The sequence below is a fragment of the Carassius auratus genome, unplaced genomic scaffold (assembly GCF_003368295.1).
Source record: "Carassius auratus strain Wakin unplaced genomic scaffold, ASM336829v1 scaf_tig00038304, whole genome shotgun sequence".
NCBI classification, from domain to species: domain Eukaryota; kingdom Metazoa; phylum Chordata; class Actinopteri; order Cypriniformes; family Cyprinidae; genus Carassius; species Carassius auratus.
Window position 1 is genome coordinate 64,643 of NW_020526431.1, and position 19,806 is coordinate 84,448.

Here is a 19,806-nt window from a genome sequence, read left to right on the forward strand (position 1 = left end):
CCTGGGTCAGTGGTTGGTTGTTTGGTGTTTTTTTTTTCTGGGTCAGTGGTTGGTTGGTGTTTTCCTGGGTCAGTGGTTGGTTGTTTGGTGTTTTTTCTGGGTTTGTGGTTGGTTGGTGTTTATCTTGGGTCAGTGATTGGTTGGTGTTTTCCTGGGTCAATGGTTGGTTTGTGTTTTTCCTGGGTCAGTGGATGGTTGGTTGGTGTTTTCCTGGGTCAATGGTTGGTTTGTGTTTTTCCTGGGTCAGTGGATGGTTGGTTGGTGTTTTCCCTGGGTCAGTGGATGGTTGGTTGGTGTTTTCCCTGGGTCAGTGGTTGGTTGGTTGGTGTTTTCCCTGGGTCAGTGGTTGGTTGTTTGGTGTTTTTCTGGATTGGTGGTTGGTTGTTTGGTGTTTTTTTCTGGGTCAGTGGTTGGTTGTTTGGTGTTTTTTTTCTGGGTCAGTGGTTGGTTGGTATTTTTCCTGGGTCAGTAGTTGCTTGTTTGGGGTTTTTTCTGGGTCGGTGGTTGGTTGTTTTTTCTCCTGGGTCAGTGGTTGGCTGTTTGGGATTTTTTCTGGGTTTGTGGTTGGTTGGTGTTTCTCCTGGGTTAGTGGTTGTTTGGTGTTTTTTGGGGGGTTGGTGGTTGGTTGGGGTTTCTCCTGGGTCAGTGGTTGTTTGGTGTTTTTTGGGGGGTTGGTGGTTGGTTGGTTGGTGGATGGTTTTCCTGGTTCAGTGGTTGTTTGGTTTGTGTTTTCCTTGATGTGGTTGGTTGGTGTTTTTCCTGTTTCAGTTCTATGGTGGAGATATATATATATATATATATATATATATATATATATATATATATATATATATATATATAAATGCATATAAGATAAGATAGGCCTATAAAAAAATATTGTTGTGATATAGATAAGATTTATATACTGGTTAGACAGCTGGTGGTTGCTTGGCAGATAGAAGGAGGAGTACTAGAGTGTTTCTAGATTTGAAGTACTGTATAGAATGACACTGGTACTGACCTGTCCTTGTTCCTACTGGACTAGTCTGTTTCCACCTATCCTGCCCCATTCAAATCTCACTCTGCATCAGCTATCCAAGGAATCCCAGAATACACAGCTAAATGTTAACTTATTGACTTAAGCAAATCAAAAAACCATCAGCTAAACGAGGAAACACTTATAAACTATTAAACTATATTGCAGCTTGTGTAGTGCCCTTTTGGCATGCAATGACAGAATAAGGTGGAACACACAGAGTTATAATCTGCCGTTATTGTGCATGAACTAGCACACTTATGGACTATTCTTACTCTGAATAATGCAGCTTGTTTAAGTAATTACCAACGATTGTGTAGCACTAGAATAGAACACAGCCTGTAAGTGGGGCCCTGTTGCGCCTTCTGTGGATTGGATCGTTCAATCAAGATTATACCTCTTACACAAGCCTGTGCACACTGTCTATGTCTGTCAGTAAGTGGCTGGGTGTTTGATTTTTCTGCTTTTTGCTCCCTTTCTTCAAAAATAGGATTTTGAGAAAGATCAAAAGACAGACAGCCAGGAGGTCAGATAGACAAAGTCCCTGAAAGTGTTTTAGAGTAATCAATCAGCCCGCATTTGCGTCACTTAGACTTTAAAGCTCTCCTTTTAGGTAATAGCCTTGATTTTAGAGCAAATGCACATGCATTTCTCTCCCTTTTTCTGAAATGTGCAAGCGTGGTTAATGTTTTATTTCAGTTACTCTATGACTTCCTTGACAGTCGATGGCTTGCAGTTCACCTGAAGCCTGGTGAGAATTTACAAGAGCTCCCTTGGATGAGCAAGTAGGTGCTGCCCATCTCTTATTTGAAAAAAAAATGTATATTCTCTTGTCCTCCTAATATCACGGCCACTCTGTGACTTCTAAAAGTTATTAGGTTTCTGGGTTATGGTGTGTATCTAAATGGCAACTCTATATATCCACCTTTTCATTCCTCTTTATTCGTCACTTCATCCTTTTTCTGTCTTCGCTTACGTTGTCCCCTTCTATTCTTTAAATCTTTTTGAATTGCACCTCTCTCACCATTACCATGAGAAATGGCCTCTGCTTCAGTCAACTCATTATTTTTCTGACTGCAGTGACGTGCGGCAGTCCTCGTGGTCGTTTGATTATGATTCCGCCAGGTCAGCCGGTCACATTAAATGAGCTCATTTATTCAGCACCGATTGGTCTCCAGGTAACATCCAATGTTTCTTTTGCTTTAAAATGGATAGTTCACAGAAATCAGAATTCCGACATCAATTACTCACCCTCTTGTTTTTCCAAACACACACACACACACATATATATATATATATATATATATATATATATATATATATATATAGGTATTTATATGATAAAAGTCAGTGGTGTCAATGCAAACTCTCACTGTATGGACAAGCACATAATAAATACCTATATATATAGGTATTTATTATGTGCTTGTCCATACAGTGAGAGTTTGCATTGACACCACTGACTTTTATCATATGGATAGTCTGGTAAACTACTCCTTTAGATCAGCGATTTTGAGTGAAATGCTCCTGATTGTCTAACACAATATTCAAACATATTTTTATTAACATAAACTGTTATTTTTATTCAAGGATTCAAAATATTCAAAGCATTTATTGTCATATACCCAGCGGGGAAAACAAGTTTCCCTGTGCAATGAAATTCTTACTTTGCTGTCCACAATGAAAACCAAGACTATAAAAACTATACACACACATACAAACATACAATGTAAGAAACATAATCGTAAAACTATGCTGCTGTAGTGGGAATATAGACTATGAAATATAAATATAGACTATGTATATCTATATATGTGTGGATAGAGTATTAATATACAATGTGAAAAATACATATTATACAAATCTATATATGCAAATGTACAGTATTAACTTTTGTGCAAAAAAAAAAAAAAACAATAGTTCAGTAACGTGCAACTTGAGTGCAACTACACGATAACAATAGCAGCAGTAACAGATGTACAAACTGAGATGAGTCTACATGAGTAATATTAACAAATATACAATGGTAGTAATAACAGCAATAACATTACAAATGTTCAATTAAATGAAACAATTTGAACTGATTGTTCTCTGAGATAGATAAATCCACTAGCTAGCTATATGTTTAAGAGTCTAATAGCTGAGTGGAAGAACGAGTTCCTTAATCTGGAAGTTCTGCAATGTACACTCCTATACCTCCGTGCTGAGGGTAGGAGTGTGAACAGTCTTTGTTGGAGGTGGGTGGGGTCTTTAATGATGGATGCACCTCTTCTGTGGACACTGCGGTGGTAAATGGCTTGCAGAGAGGGCAGTGGAGTCCTGATGAACTTCTCAGCAGTCTTCACCACTCTCTGCAGACGTTTGCAGTCCCTCACTGTAGTGCTGCCATACCACACAGTGATGCAGCTGGACACTTTCAACAACACAGCTGTAGAAGTTGTTACAGATCTTAGGTGACATGACAAACTTCCTCAGTCTCCCCAAGAAGTACACTCACCTGTGGACCCCCAGGTATTTAAAGCTGCTCACCCTCTCCACTTCAAGCTCTCAGATAGACAGTGGCTCGTGAGTTCTCCTCTTTTTACTCAAGTCCACTATCATCTCCTTTGTCTTGTCCGTGTTGAGGGTACGATTGTTGTCCTTACATCATGTCACAAGACTTGCCACCTCCCTCCTGTAGACCGCTTTATCCCCGCCAGTGATCTGTCCTATCACTGCGGTGTCATCAGCTTGTTATAAGCTTGTTATAAGCTTGTTATAGAACCTGCTTAGTGTTCTAAATCTATATAGATCGGATCTATATATAGTAGAATCTATAGTAAATGCCCATTACATTCTTTCGCTCTCTCTCTCTCTATATATACATGAGAGTATTGATATTAAACTTTGTTAAAGTGAATGAGGCCAATTTCGGGAGGATTTTAAAGCAGACATTTTGAGTTGTAATGCTATTTAAATTACAATTTTTACAGTTAGTTTATATCACCATGTCATTTCAACAAAGTTGTAAAATTGGATGTAAATGTAAAGTTATATGTGTGTGTGTGTGTGTGTTTTTCCTATAGTATTGAAACTGAGTATTTTAACAAAAAATTGCATGTATGCATATTGGGAACCTTTCACTTCTGTTTGAAATATCAATCAGAAAAGGATGTTAAAGGCCAATTTTTCAGATAATTAGCATTATGCCACAAATTCTGTAGATTTTGAGTTTAATGTGAGTTTATTCCTTTAATGTTTAGGTCATCATGGCCTTGTGAAGAGGAAGTACCAATTAATAGCTAATCAAACTTGTGTTGGCGTGCATACATGACCTGTTTTGCGCTTTACAAATTATGCCACAATTATATACTAAATTATGATGCGTTAAGTGGCTTTGAGTTTGCATTTACATCCACGTCTTTGACTGCATAATGCTAACGTTAGCCTGTTCATCGTTACTCACAATACTGATTGACAGGGCACACATGTAACCTTTCCCAGCAACACCGTATTCATCAGAAAATAGCCCGAGGTAGAGCCACTCCCGCAGGCGGCTGTGATTTGCATCCTTGTTTATTAAGGGCTGGGATTTGAGAGCGTGCGTGGTAAGGCATGACTGCCCTCTCTTCCCATGTTTGCCACAAGCCTGTCAGTCACCTGAGGAGTGTGAAGCCAACGTGTTGTTCCCCACATCTGACTCATATCCCTTCTCTGTCATCTCATTAAGTCCTAATTAAATGCATCTCATCTCCTGCCACTGTGATCGTGGCGGCTCGTGCCATGGAAACAGGGATTAAAAAAAATACTCCAGCTTTGTACGAGAGAGAACATGTTTGTTTACTTTGTTCGCTCGGATGGCGATCTTTGATTGGTTCCCTGTGATGTTGATGGTGGGCATTCAGCCTCAAACCTCACACTGCAGCTTAGTATCTCACAAATTCTCGAACGCTCCATCAATCTTTTCATCTGATACCTCCAGAAGGAGCCAATAATGTCAAGTGTGCTCCTGAGAGAAACTTGGAGTGGGTCTCTTCGTCCTACAATACCTCCCGGGTCTGCTAGCAGAGATAGCGTGGCACCAGAAGACATGCTATTTTACCCCATTTCCAGCCCAAAACAGCTGTGATAGTGGATGGCTCCACAAGGCTAGCATTGGACACATTGGAAGACTGTATTTCCCTTGACCCAAATGTCCAATGTCTGGACCATTGCCAGGCCAGACAGCTCATTGTTTTGAGAGATATGAGCGAGTGGAAGCCAGGCTTTATGTGACTGTGGTTCACTTAACCTTACATAGCTCAAAACCCATTACACTAACAAAACAAATGTGCAGATACATGTTTACTAATGTTTTATATACTATATACTAATGTTCTGAATGGACATTGCATTGAAGCACAAACTTGGCCTGTAAACAAGACCCTTTGATCCATCCGACTCAAATTTTTAATTTTCAGAAGATTTTAGTATATATTGCTTTGATTCACTAACAGTAAATATTACAGTGCATAATATTTATATCATATTTTTAATAAAAAAAGCTAACTGTTTCTAGATTTTTTTTTAGTGAAGCAACGGAATTCTTTCTGGTGATGCATGTACTGGACTTCTCCCGTCATTTAGCTTAAAAGAAAAATCCACTATTATGCTGAAAACAATTTTACAACTCCTCTAGAGTCAAACAGTTGAGTTTTACCATTTTCTAATCCATTCAGCTGATTTCAGGGTCTCGCGGTAGCACCTTAGCTGTAGCTTAGCATAGATCATTGAATCTAATTAAACCGTTAGCATCTCCCTCAAAAATGACCAAAGAGTTTTGATATTTTTCATATTTAAAACTCAACTCTTCTTTAGTAACATCGTGTACTAAGACTATACTCTCATTTCGGCGTAATAATCAAGGAACTTTGTTGTCGTACCACGGATGCACCAGGCGCAGTGATATTACGCTGTGCCTGAAAATAGTCCCCAGCTAACTTCCAATGGTAGCCTATTTTTAGTCACTGCACAATATCATTGTGCCTGCTGCACCTGTGCTACCGCCAGACCCGGAGATCGTCTGAATGGATTAAAATTTTTTAAAACTCAACTGTTTAACTCTAGGGGAGTTGGAAAATGAGCCTTTATTCAAAAATAGTGGGGTGTCACTTTTTTACAGTCGACTGCAAAACAAAACAAAAAAATTAACAAATTGAACCAGACCCTTAATCCCCCCCCCCCCCCCCCCCTCAGATGTACATAATATAGTCTGTAACCATTACATTGAGACGTCAGTAAATTAAAGATTGATTATATAATTGATAATTGATTATTTTTATTTTTTATTACAAAAAATTACAAAGCAAAACAAAATATGTTTACAGTTTAGTCAAATAGTTTAGTTAAATAATTAAGCAGAGTTTGGGTTGGGTTGTAAGGAGTGCTCCGATCACGATCGGCCGATCGTTAATGCACATCTCGTCAGTAAACCACCTGATGGAATTATCTGCTAATTAGAGAACCGGCTTTACTGACGAGATTGGCCGATCGTGATCGGAGCACCCCTGAAGGAAATAAAAGCATTTGCTATATACAGTAGGTGAAAATCAGATTTTTGGTTTCTTTGGTGGTGGCGCATATGATGAAATAAATGTCACCGTGGCAACAATTTTGCAAAATATCGCATTGCTATTTGCACATAGAGGCAGTTCCAAAGTTAAATGTCGACTGTGTGGTGAGACAGTTACATTTTCTACAATTTTTATTGGTGATTTACTGCCACTGGTGTTTATTTCACCTGGAAACTGCAGTGAATTGTATGTATAGGAACATGTTTTAATTTTATAGAATTATATATATTTTTTTATATTTAAAATATACTGTATTATACTGTATTATATTATACTGCACTGTATAGTTACAGTAGTTGTTGTATGTCATAGCCCAGAAAATCATGACTTTCTGCTTGCTATTGCTAGTTGGTTGTAGGTGATAATGGTCAAGGAGACTTTCAAGTATTTGGTTAGACAAAAATGTGCACTATGCCTCTTCTTGCAGGATGAGTCAGCAATACTTTTGGTCCTTTTTCCAGCTTTTAGGAATGCATTCATTCATCGTAGATGGCTATAGCTATGAAATTATCAATAACAAGTTTCGACACCCACATCTTTACTCATTTTTAACATTTTAGAATATTTGTGTAGTCATTAAGTATGTATAGTATAAGACTGACCAAGATTTAATATATGCTGTTCCAGAACGCAGTCAATCGAATGTAGCCACTATTAATTCCTAAACTATTTATTAAGCATTTAAGCGTGAGCCTTTAGATGAAAAGGGTTTTTAAGCTCAAGATAAATTCCATTTAAGTATGTCCAAACTTGACTTATGTATGTAAAGTCATTCACTAAAAGCCACAAAGCTTCAGTTTTGTTTTCATGGGGTCATGAGAGTAGCATTTTCAGTTTTTCTAGAACTTTCTCTTTAAACTTTTTTTGTGTGTGTGTTTATCCAGTTGTTGCTGCTGGTGTTGTATACACCGCAATCCTCGTTTTTCCAGATCAGTGTTTTTATATATAATGCTCTGAGTTGGCAACTGTTCCCGATGGACTAACAGAGAAGGGCAAGAGAATTGGGGTGCTGCTGGCATTTTACCAGCTGCTTATTTTCAATTTCTTCCTGAGTTTCTCCTTTGACATGCCACACACACATACACACACAAATCCACATTATCTTATCCATGTAAACTGTTCATTATGAGAACATCGTTGTTGGTCTGTGTGTGTGTGTGATACATCCACCCGTTCATTCTCACCTCAGACTCTCAAATTCTGTCATGTCATGTCTAGTATGAGCAACTGTTTTTATTTTTATTTGGTTGCTGTAGCACCAATTAATCTATAATTATAAATTTCTGGTGTTGAAAACACTATAGTAAACCATAACCTTTTGTTTCACAGCTCTGAGCTGTGACAACACTAATTGATGCCCTGTGCCCAAGACCCAAAGGAGCATTCGCAATCTCACACTCCTTGCGCTAGAAACGCACTGAATGGATTATTCCCGAAAAGTCATAAATCTTTCACTGTGAAGTGCGGAACTGAGAAAAGCGTCGGTCAGAGATCATTAAAGAGACAATTAGCGCACCGACCCGAGGCACACTGCTCAGCAAGCATCGGACAAACATTCTTTCCGGTTTTCGTTCTTTTATTAGTAACTGTGACAGCTAGGCGTAGTATCACAGGCTGTCTCCAGGGGGAGCTAATACATATTTGGACTGATTTATTGCTCCCTGCTGAGTAGAGAAGAAGATTTGTCTTTGGTGTCCTAGTGTCCACTGTCCTTTTCTGGAGTCCTTGAAGGCCACAAGAAGGACAGTGGTGTCACAGGTACCTTCGGGCCTCTGCGGCATTGTGTGTTGGGATTTGCGATGTTTTATGGCTGTGACTGGAGCAGTAGTGACCTAAGGTTGTAGGATAGCCATCTCACAAGAATAGCCCACATGGTGTGGGTTCTATATAAAACCTATTTCCATATCTAATGACTAATTTGATTGACAACTTATTTGGCTTCAGTATGAACTGATACCGTAACTGATAAATTCACCTTGCCTTGTCTAATGATTAGCATATCACCATGGCCATTTCTGTACATCAACATCTCTTTGGTTCCTGTATGTTATTGAAAAGAGGTCTTTGGTATGGGGGGAAATCATAGACCTTTCAAACATGGAGATTTAATGCTTAAGCTTGAATGAAAGCAAATTTCAAAGAAGTCCATTTGTGAAAAGAAATTAGGTAATTTAGTGCCACAGTTAGCTAAATTTGATCTTTTTGATATTTAAATGATTTCAAATTAATATTTGAAAATACTTTGATTTTAAAAACAAACACACACACACAAAAAAACTTATTGTATTCAAGTTTAATTTGCTCTTTCAACTACAAACAAGCCAAGTTAAACTGGTTGATTTACGAACAATTTTAAACAGCATGTGTGTGTGTTGCATACAAAACATGTCGTTTGTTTGAGCATTCTGACTAAACCCAGCGTAGCAACACTGGATCCATCAATGGAGTGAGTTTGGGACGGGGCTACCCATTTTGGCTGCCCAATGGCAGTCAGGGTCAGGTTCAGGAAAATCTGTTATGTTTTTAAAGCTTTTTTGTGCCTCTATTGGTACAGAGATTACCAGTTACCCACTTACCAATAATTCACTTTTAAAGATTTTCTTGAAACAGAAATCTGCTCGTACAAAAACAACTATATATATTTTTATAGAGAGAGAAAGGAGGTTAGACCCCATATTTCATACTCTACATGATGACTTGCCTTTAACAGTTGACATAAATGGCAAAATGATAAATCTGTTATTTTAAAACGCTAAGTCCCCAAAGAGTGATTTGCTAAGCATATATCCACATTTAACTGTATGTAGGCTATTTATTTATTTATCTTTTAATTTATTTTTATTGCTGAGGTTTAAAGCTGGGTGAATTAGCATTTAAAGCAGGCTTACAGTATCTGGGACAGTGCAAAAAGCCATGAATAACTGACAGCTGTACAAAGCAGACAAGCGTGGAGGATGAGGCAGCCGTAAAAACGAGTCTGAACAAAGCAAACAGAGCGATACATTGCTGACAGAGGGGATTTGAATATCCATGTGTGGGAAGGAAGGCCAGCTTTGCCTTGGAGAAGAAACTCTGACCTTGAAGATGCATTTGATGAATGTGTATTGGTCTAATAGTCACAGAGAAGCCGGTGAAATATTCATACAGACTTATTTATTTTTGATAGGACTGTGTGGTATAGGTGGGGGTTTGTTTGCTGCTCATTTCCAAGCAACTCTGTTGTATGTGAAGCCAAATGCCAGTTATCCTTCAAAACTGTGAACAAAATATGAGTTTACAAGACAGTAGGGCTGGAAGACCTGCCTTTTATGGCCTTCAAGGTTTATTTGAGGTCGCGAAAGGCATCACGGTCTTGCAAGAACTCCACAGCGGCAATTACTGTCTCTCAGGTGTCTGATATAAAAGATGCTTTCTCATCAGGACTGCCAAGCCCGTTCTGGTGCTTGTCTAGCATCTGCGGCGTCCCACAGATAACACTCTCCTCCTGAGGGAGTGACACCTGTTGTCTGTGTTTACAGGTAGAGAAGCCTTTCCCATGGTCTGCTGGCTGGCTGAGGGAAGCTCAGGGCCTGCCCCCGGCCCTCGGTTACCCCTTCATGCATAGTTACCTTACCTGCGACTGCAGGCTATGTATCTAATTGCCGTTTTATGGCCGTTTAGCCCTTGCCTTCTCCGTGACTCCTTCGGCGTGTATTATTGATGAGGCGCTGCCATTCCAGAGCAGCTTACCAAATGCTTTCGGGCATTGAGAGTACAGCTCTCTGTCATTTCTTTGCGAGTCTTATACGTCAGGATGTGTGTAAATGCCAAAACCACACCGTGGCCATTCATGGAGGCGCAGATGTTGTGAATATTGTGGCTAATTAGACACAGCTGTACGGTGGCGATATGCGTGCAGAAAAGGAGGTAAAATAATGTGTCTTTTTGCTGCATTTCATTGTGTCTGCTCCCTTTTCCAGCTATACAAAGATGTTCTCATTTAATTGAGGTGTTAATCAGAGATTTGGAATTTAATTACTGAGATTTATGCAGTGGGACACTTTTATTCCTGTATTTTCTGACACCATTTGGTCATAAGACTTATATGAAATATAAAATATAAAATATGAAATATAAAGTAGTAAACGTTTACTTCATCTAATGGTTTCAAATTTAGCCCCACTTTTCGACTAAGTATTTTTTATATTTCTTCTTAGATGGACTTGGTTAAGGCTACATTTCTACATTTCAAGCTACATTTCAAGTAACTAGGTGGTAGTATTGCTCAATATTCAGTAGTTTTCATTTTTGACCACTCTTTCTTTATCATAGTCAACAGATTTCTATTGAATGTTTTTTTTTGTTTTGTTTCGTTTGCTAGTTTTCTACAGATCATGATTATTTTCATGTGTTTTGAATGTAACAAGCTACTTTAGCCATGCTGTTTTTATTGCAGCTTCTCTAAAAGCTAGATTTCAAGAACTTAGCTAATGTTAATGTACACAAATTGGTAGCTTAGCTAGTTTTCAGTGTTCTTTTCCATTAAGTGTTTGCTTTTGTCTTGAGTATCTAATACATTCAACAATAGTTAAAAAAGTAATTATTGGCTTAGCTGATTTTTCTGTTTTGTAGCTTAGCATCTTAGCTATTTCTCGGTTAGCTTGCCATAGACTAGTTACTGACACAGTCAATTTAACAAACAAATTTATTTGCTCCTATCAGGGTAAATATCTGTTAAGTTGGCTTTCTGAACGTACTCAACGAAAAATATTGTCTATTTCCATCTTTAATGACAAATCTCAACCTTTGTATTTAGGCTGCATGTCATGTTTGATGTGTGATTTGATTATTTAATTCTTTATTGCCTCTTCTCCTAATCCAATTTTAGCTGACATTTCTTCTGACTGTAACGAAGTTTGACCTTTGAAAAGGACACTTCCTGAATGTGGACGGCAGTTTGGGCAGCTTCGCTATGCTGCAGACAAGTGAAGCCTGAGTCTGCTTTTATGTGTTTGTGGTGCTTTATGAAAAGGCCTTCATGTCATGCGTTTCTGTTGACGTGTTTGTCGTCATCATCGTCACAGAGTTTGATCGTCACACACCAGAGAACTGCAGAAACGAGCGCACAGAAGCATGTGCTTGGCGAGCACAATGTCTGGTTAGTAGCTAATGAAGCTTTCAGAGGGACTCAATAATTCCTCTCTCTCTATGCTAATGCGGGTGAATGATCTGTCTCAATAAGGCCCTTAACCCTCCTTCCCACATCCCACATGTGCCTGACTCTAAATAGATGACACGGTAATGACATCATTCGTATGCAAGTGCACACGGAGAGACCCCCTCCGCCTTTACATGCACATCAAGTACACGTAGGCGTGTAAACATATACACGTAGAGCCGTTATCCAGCTAACAGGAAACATTTAAAGACGCTCCTGGTCTCATTCTCCAATCACCCAAGCCTCGTTCCTCTCTGAAAGTCATTACCGTAATTGATAGTCTGCGATGATCTGAAAGGGTTTATTTGGGAGCTAAATTCCCTCAAGGGAGTAAGACGGTTCACACACATCTTTGTTTATTGTGCTCTATTTTCAAACTAACGGCGTGTGTGATTATTTTCCTTTCTTTAGAAATCTATGTCGTATTCTCACTGAATTACAACTGATCAGAATAAAAACATGAACGCAGAGGTGAATATTTCTGCTTCTGAATAAATGGATTCTCCATGAATACCCAACAAAATAGAACCTGAACTGAATCTATTATTTATTTTTATTTATAGTTAGTGAAACCTTAACCTTCAGAGGATTTTTGTTAACAAATATTGAACAAGATTTATCATCAGTGTTCTTTTTGCTTCTCTATTTTTTTTATTATTTTCTAAAATTTATATTCACAGCAACCCTGTTACAGAAATACTGTACTGTGATTTTTATTATTATTTTCAGTTAAAGCATTTTCCTTATATTGTAATATTTATATTTATTAAGTAATTATTTAAGAATAATAATGTTAATAGAAACATTTATTAGTATATCTATCTATCTATCTATCTATCTATCTATCTATCTATCTATCTATCTATCTATCTATCTATCTATATCTATATCTATATATATATCTATATATATATATATATATATATATATATATATATATATATATATATATATATAATTTATTTATTTGTGTGTTTGTTTATTCATTTTTGTACTTTTTTTTTCAGCCCAACCAAATGTTTTGCTTAAAGTTACTGATAAGTTTACATTTCTGATAAATAAATAAATACTACTACTACTATTAATGTATTATTATTATTATTATTATTATTATTATTAAATATTTGAAATACAATAACTTTTGTATAATTGAGTTTGCAGAGGTTTGAAAGATTTTGGAAATGTTAAAAAATATTGAGTATTTCAGGTATTTTGTATTCTGTATTTTGTATTTAATATTTTTGTATTTAGCAATGTAGTTTCAAAGTAGTTTTTTTTTTGTTTAGTTTTTTTTTTAGTTTTGGAGTTTCATATATCTCTCTCCTCAACTGTTTTTAAAAACAGTAAAATCACTTATAGCTCTATTAATAAGTCAAACTGGCTTACTGCTTCTTCAATATGCAATATTCAGAATCTTCTGTTTCATGGTCCAGTTCCCCCAGCTGTTGAAGTCCTTGAAAGTCATTTTTCCATTGCAAATTTGTTACTTTGTGAGGGTGTAGGTGGAATCAAGCCTTGACAGAGTACTTTGGGTTTAGTCGTCCTGATCCCCCATACCCTTCCTTTACAGCCCACTGTCCAGATGAACTCTTCTATTGTGTGCTTAGAATAGTAATGTCCCCACCAAAATATGGAGCCCTTGTGTGTCCCTGTGGAGGCCACCTTAATAATCTCATTATCAATTTAATGAGGTGATTAAAATACTGAGGGCAAGCAGAGCAGGAGTAGGTGTGTTACAGAGAAGCTTTCGTTTGAAGAACCAAAGGTTATTTTGTTTGTCAATTTATAGCTACATTTTCTCCTTGTCATAGTGGGAAACTATCCAGATTTTTGCTGCATGCAAGAGTTGGCCTTCTAATTAGCATATTTGTCGAGTCAAGTACCTAGTGACACTTTGGTAAAAAATGTAACTTATTTAGAAATTAAATCTGTGGTTAGCATCATATTATGACATTTAGGCTCCCTTTTGGGTCCTTCATGTTCTGCAGATCAGATGGAAATGACAAATTTTCTTGAATTCACAGCTGCGTTTATACTCTCCTTCACTGGTTAGCTGGTTCCTGCCTCTCATCCTGCGACACAGGAAATGGGGAGAAAAGAAAGTGTGAGGATTCACAGGCTGAAGTTGCTATGGCAACAAGTCAGATCAGCAAGCATGTTATTTATTTATTTATTTATTTTTGCTGCTGGAGATTCCTTATGCGCCATGCTAGGGACCCGCTAAACAGATTCAGATTAGGCACATTAGCATGAAGCGACTTTGTCTTCAACGTATCCAACAAGTGGGTGTTTTCGTTTCACTCTGTTCCTTTCAAGAACTCTCTAGGAAGCACACCTTGTTTACAACTTTGTACCATGATATGCCAAAAGGGCCCTTTAAGCTCTGTTTTTTCCTATTATGTCTTTATTGGTTACACAAATATGCATGCTGGGGTTGTTATTTTAAGAACAGTTCAGGAATATGTTAAATGCAGGAAAAAAATATAATGTCTACCTTCCTGGCTAATATTATGTCTATATTATGCTATGTTGTTTGTTTATATGTAACTTCTGTAATAGTTAATAGACAGCTGCTATTTAGTTCAGTCATAATGGAGGTCATTTATACTGTATTTTATATCATAGACATAGTAGTAAGGGTCAGAAAAAAGGTAGACAATAGTAATGTAAACCATTTTGTCTGACTTTCTATAATTATTGCCCCCCCCCCCCCATGAAGAAATTTTACAATAATAAGTGGAACCATTCCAAGTACATATGTTCAATTGCAGTAGAAAATACTTTAGATTCTTCATTCAAAGAATGAAAAAAAATGTTATTCTTGGTGTTCTGAAAACTCTTTTTGGTTCTTAAAAGAAAATAATGTAGTTAAAATGTAGAAAATGTTTTTTATTTGTTTAGTAACATAATTTTCAAATCCTTGAACTTGCTAAACTTGATTTATTTTTGAATGAAACCGTATTTAATGAAACATTTACTTGGCTTATTTTTATAAAAATATTATGCTCAAAAAAAAAAAAAAAAAGACGACTCACCAAGGCTTCATGTATTTGATCAAAATACAGCAAAACAGTCATTTTGAAATATTTATTTATTTACTTTTACAGTGTAAAATACTAAAATTTTTACACTTTGTGCAGAATAGCATAAGTAAAAATCATTCGTTTGGATTTCATGTTGACTTGTGTCATAAATTAACTTGGTTATATAGGCCCAGTTCTGCATGTAGGCTGATAGGGCTCGACTTTCTGTACAGTTTTTCTGTTTAGCTGTAATGATCTTTTGTTTTGCTGTCAGTAATAAAATGCAGGTGAAGGAACGGGTCAGGGATGGCCATCCAGCAGACTCCGGTCCCCTGGGCTGTACTGGGGCGAAAGGATGCATCTGGGCACATTGATTATCTGTCAACTGCTCCTGATAGGATCTGTGCAGGCCAGTGTTGGGGTATTAAGTGATCTGAAGTATTCAATAAATATTGATAATGAAGGCCTGTTACTGAGGCTCCAGGGTTTTTGTTTCAGCCCCAGGAGAGGCGTTGCTTGCTGCCGTCCCAAAAGGCCATGTGTATTTGTGCATGTTTTTTAAGTATGCAAGAGGAAAGGTGTTTACTTTTAGTTTAACTCCAACCCTTAAGAAGGCCTTCGGTGAAAACTTGAAATGTGTTTGTACACGTAACACTGTATTAGTTACCGGACTTGACACAAACATCATTTAGAGACCCTACTTCCATTTTGGAGAAATGCTTCTTCCATCACGGCCTCCCACATCTAAAAGCTCTGTTCTGAAAACATGCCTTATCTGCTTCACAGTCATTTGGCACTGTATTGAGTTTAGTGGCTTTTAAGGGTCCAGGCCTCCTTCTCCTCGATTTAATTTGTTGTCTTGAAAATGACCAAGTCTCTGTTTATTGGATTGGCGAGGCTGCAAGGTGCCTTACTGCTGCACTTATTCCCTTTACTTTGGGTGGGTCGCCGCACTGCCGTTGTTTGCCTCCCCTGTGTTTTTCTTTATCACCTTGTCGCAAATAGTCAGTGTTAAATCATTAAACATTCTCTCTCTCTCTCTTTCTCTCTTTTTCTCCTCTGCAGAAACTTGTCCGGGAACCCTCTGACAACTCTCTCATGGCAACTCTTTCAGAATCTCCAACTTTTCGAGCTGTAAGTTAAATGTGTTTTTGTTCTTTCTCTATATTCTCCAGCCTTTATTGATTTTTCACTGTGGTTAACTGGCTGATGGACACCATGCAGGGTTGAGCGAATATAAGCCTTGCTTGTGCATTAAATGTGATTTTATCAGTCCATAGATGTTTTAAACCCATCCTTCATGCTAGTTTGCGTCTTTGCATCATGTCAGTATCATTAAGACAATCTCAGGTGAATCCAACCTTGAACCAACATATAAAACTACCAAATTTTTCTGTAGGTTTAATAGCAACATAATCATTGCTGTTAATAGTGTTCAGTGTTTGTTGGAATACATGTCATTAACTAACCGGATGATTTTCAAAATGACAGATTTTTGCACTATTGAGTTTTTATAATTAAATCATTGTTATTTATTAGCATTTGGCTTTTGGATGTTTTCTGTTGTTGTTTGTTGTTTACACTTCGTCACTTCAGATTGATTGAGATCTGATTGGGAAAGCACAATACATTTGCATGCTATTTGCTATCCATATCGAATCAGTATTAAAGGGTATTTACATCTGGGGCCAGATTCACGAAAATATACTTAAGAAGTAAGTTAAGAAATTTCTTATGATTAATTTCAAGAAGTTTGTAAGAATGAAGTGCAATTTTTGAAAAATTCTTAAGTTCTCAAATATATTCTTAAGATCATCTTAATTTTTTTCTTAAAAAAAAATGACAGTCTTTATCGGAGTGAATACATTTCTCATGTGATAAACTCAGACTTTGTTTCATTCATTTTTGTGCTGTGTTTTTGTGCTCTCATGCGAGTGAACACTACCGGTATGTGTATCCACGCCTCTACAGCAAACGCGTCCTGCGCATTCATAAACACTGAATACTGCTAAAGACTGAACTAAAGCTCCCTATCTGAAACGTTTTAAAGCTGCTACTGAGTTTTGAAGTCAGCTAAAATTGCGATACATATATGCTATACATGATCGATCATTGTTTACATTATCAGTCTGGCACTTCAGCACAACTTAAACACATCCCTTTTAATAATCCTGCAATTTTTAATGTAGCTAGTGTTGTTGTAATGCTTAAATATAATTTGAAATAACCCAGTAAATTCATTAAATAATTTCTTCTGTTTGGGATTTAAGACCAGTCTGGGACTGTCCTTAATTTAAGAAGTAATTTGCGATGATTTTTAAGAAGATATTTTTAATTTGAAGTCTTAAGTTTTGTCTTAAGAACAATTTTTAAGAACAAATTGTAAGCCTATTCTTTAAGATTTCTCGGGGATACAACATATTCTTAATTTTTAGTTAAAAATAATAAGAAAATGGCAATTTTGAAGAAATTTCTTCTTAAGAATGTTTTGTAAATCTGGCCCCTGGTCTGTTTCTGATCACATAGCAAAAACCTGAAGCTTTGCTGTTTTAATGTCTTTGGACAATAAATTCATGTTATCTAAAGAATATTTAGGAACTAACAATAGTAAAACTACTATATATATATTTTTTTTTGCACCTTAACAAACTCAGACAGAATGATAATTGATAAATTATTTATAATGTTTGTCGTATTATTTAAATATAATTAGGGCTCAAGCCCAAAGGGCGAGAGGCCTATTGTTTTCCTTAGGATTATTTTTTATTATTATTAGGGCTCAAGCCTGGAGGGTGAGAGCCCTATTGTTTTCCTTAGGATTATTTGTTATTTATTAGGGCTCAAGCCTGGAGGGCGAGAGCCCTATTGTTTTCCTTAGGATTATTTTTTATTAGGGCTCAAGCCTGGAGGGCGAGAGCCCTATTGTTTTCCTTAGGATTATTTGTTATTAGGGCTCAAGCCCGAAGGGGCGAAGAGCCCTATTGTTCTTCTAAGGATTATTCTTCTTATTATTATTAGGGCTCAAGCCCGAAGGGGCGAAGAGCCCTATTGTTCTTCTAAGGATTATTCTTGTTATTAGGGCTCAAGCCCGAAGGGGCGAAGAGCCCTATTGTTCTTCTAAGGATTATTCTTGTTATTATTATTATTATTTTTATTTTTTATTAAACCTTCCGGGGTGTTTTGGGGGCCTTAACATGCTCAAAAACTCTTGAAAATTGGCACACACATTGGAATCTGCGGCCATCAGGACGCCGCAGAGGCTGAGACCCGGGCGTGGCACAGGGGCTCTACAGCGCCCCCTGGAAGACAGTCAGAATTCTTGAACCATAGCTCACACACACTTGCATGTATTTATATCAAACTCGGTACACTTATAGATCTCATTGAGCCGAACAACTTTCACACTTTATGTCATAGGCTCCGCCCAACAGGAAGTCAGCTATTCAGGGCTGTTTAAAAAAAGCATGCTCTGGAATTTGAAATACTCCTCTGAGGTTTTCAACCCGTTCGCCACGAAACTCGGTGAACATGATCTCAAGACATTGAGGATGAAAAATTGCGAGGGGATTTTTGATATCTCGAACGGTTTGCCCGTGGCGAGGCATGGAACTTATGGCGAGAAATGAGAAACAGGAAATGTCTAATAACATCCACATACATTTCCTGAATTTGATCAAACTTCATGGGTTTGTTCGTTGTATGATACCGATTGTATATATGTGGCTATTAAGAGTCAACGTTATAGCGCCACCAACTGGCAGCAGGAAGTGTGTCATTTTCCAAATGCTTTGAATTCAGCATCTTATTTTTTACTCGATTTACTTAAAACTTCATCAGAATAATGACAAAACACGGCCGATGTAAATCTGTTGTGGGGATATTGATATCTGATATAGTGTTGCCATGGCAACGTGTCAAACTTGAATGTTCTGTTATGGTGAGTTTGAGGCATACAACAAGCTCAGATTTACATGAAACTCAAAACACATATCAGTATTAGTGATAGCTAGATAATGGCAAAAGCTTTTAAAAGGGCGTGAAGGAGGCACTCTATAGCGCCACCTTTTGTCAAAAGTGGGGGGGTTAGTTTTAGCTACAGACACCAAACTTGGTACATATATTGTTCTTTTCAAGACGGACAACTTTCTAATTCACAGTCATCAGCTACGATCAACAGGAAGTCGGCTATTTTGATTTGAATGTGTATTTTTGAGATTTTACAGTTGTGAATTAATGAATACTCCTCACAGGGGAAGTACACTATACACACCAAACGTTGTCTACATGAAGAAAAAACATCGAGGAACTTAAATTGCGAACAGATTTTGGTTAGCTTGAACGGTTTTGTCGTGGTGATTTTTTGAAATGACAGTAAAAAGTGAAACATTAATCGTCTTGTATTTTTAAATTGCAGCTTCCAAACCTTTAAAAGACATTTTTAATTTAGAAAACCAGTGATTCTGAGGAAATATGCATAGTTTCATGACTTTACAGCACTGTATGATTAAAAGAAAATTAGAAAACTGTCAGACATCTGATCTCACTCTGTCACTCTGTGTGCTGACTCTGTGTGTGTGTGTGTGAGTGTGAGTGGGGGAGGGGTGTGAGCTGAGTGGCAGACAGACAGAGAGAGAGAGAGAGAGACTTAAACATCTCTTTAATCACCAGAAAAAAAACTGTATTTTAAATAGTTATTTTTTTGTTGTTGTTGCTAATTGTGCTGTTATCATTACATCTTAAGAAATATCTTAGGCCTTATCCTTTTCTGACAGTTTCAGGGATTAAAAAAAATCCTAAAAAACCTTATTTGTGCTGCAAATAATAATTTCAAACTCATTTGATACTGACCTCTGTCACCCTGTGACATGACATTTATTTGAATTTACATAATCTCAAGGATGTAACAGTAAAACTGTTCAGCTCACAGATGAAGACTAAGCTTTAATGCAAGCAGAACTATTTCACAAATGCTTATAGGTT

At 37.2% G+C, this 19,806-nt stretch overlaps 1 long non-coding RNA gene across 1 annotated transcript in view; it reads left to right on the plus strand.

Annotated features, from left to right (window-relative positions):
• The window catches only part of LOC113083477 (uncharacterized), a 42,139-nt gene extending 26,095 nt beyond the window's left edge, over nt 1-16,044 (plus strand). Inside the window, exon 3 of the long non-coding RNA XR_003283276.1 lies at nt 15,892-16,044. This is a non-coding gene — a long non-coding RNA (uncharacterized LOC113083477). The remainder of the gene's footprint in view (nt 1-15,891) is intronic.
• The last annotated feature ends 3,762 nt before the right edge of the window (nt 16,045-19,806 follow it).